The sequence below is a fragment of the Pteropus vampyrus genome, unplaced genomic scaffold (genome assembly GCF_000151845.1).
Source record: "Pteropus vampyrus isolate Shadow unplaced genomic scaffold, Pvam_2.0 Scaffold138, whole genome shotgun sequence".
Taxonomy (NCBI): domain Eukaryota; kingdom Metazoa; phylum Chordata; class Mammalia; order Chiroptera; family Pteropodidae; genus Pteropus; species Pteropus vampyrus.
The window spans coordinates 617010-617937 of record NW_011888919.1 but is presented as its reverse complement, the minus strand read 5'-3'; positions in this window follow the sequence as shown (position 1 = coordinate 617937).

Genomic DNA, 928 nt, shown 5'->3' with positions numbered 1-928 from the left:
AATCAAAAGTCCTGAAAGGTCCCCTTTGCACCCCCTCCACCTGCCCTCTACCCCATTCCTCACTTCAAGGGCAATCACTGTAAAAACAAAAACACCTGTACCTTCCTGAAACAACTGTATCTGTATGCATTTATTAACAGATATCGATGTATTATTCCTCTAAAAAAGTCAACTAATGGGATCGTCATGTATCTTTTTCACAGTATGGTTTGTTCACTAAAAAATGTGTCTTGGTCAGCACTGTACTCAACCTGGTCCCAGCCCTGGATTTCCCCAACTCGGGGCCACAGAGCCTTTCTGACTTTACTGATGGACCGGGCGTAACCAGAGGGAGTGACAGTATCGCAGCCAAACGCAGCATTTCCTGTCATGGGGGAGGGGTAAAGGCCCCATCAACCAGCCTGCTGCTGGGCTTCATGCGCGTGCACTCCAGTGCCCCGTTAGCTCCCCGGCCTCAAAGGCCCGCTGCCTTCCTTCCTTCTCGGTCCCTTGTGCATCCTTCTGCCCCCGACAACCCCCATTCACCTTTCACAAAACCCCAACCTTGACCCCTAAGGCTCTGTCTCCCTCGTGTCCTCTGGAGTTCTCCGACAGACACATGCATTGGAATTCTCAGGAGAAACTGTTTTAAGCTGCAGGTTTCTGATACAGATATGAGCACTCAGGGATACCGACTCGGTGGCTGCGGCCAAGAAAGGCATTTTTAACAAAGGCCCCAGGTGACACTGATGAAATGGCCACCTTGGTTTGCAAGTCCCTGGCAGGGATGGAGGTCGGGCAGGAGAAAAGGGAGTTTTTAGCTGAAAGACCTCAGCTTCTGTCTGAGGTAAGCATTTTCATCATCCAACTACTTTTAAAATAAACTCACATTTTCAGATAATTCGCATCGCCAGTTACCTGGATTAGAAACTTCTAGAAACCCCGAGAT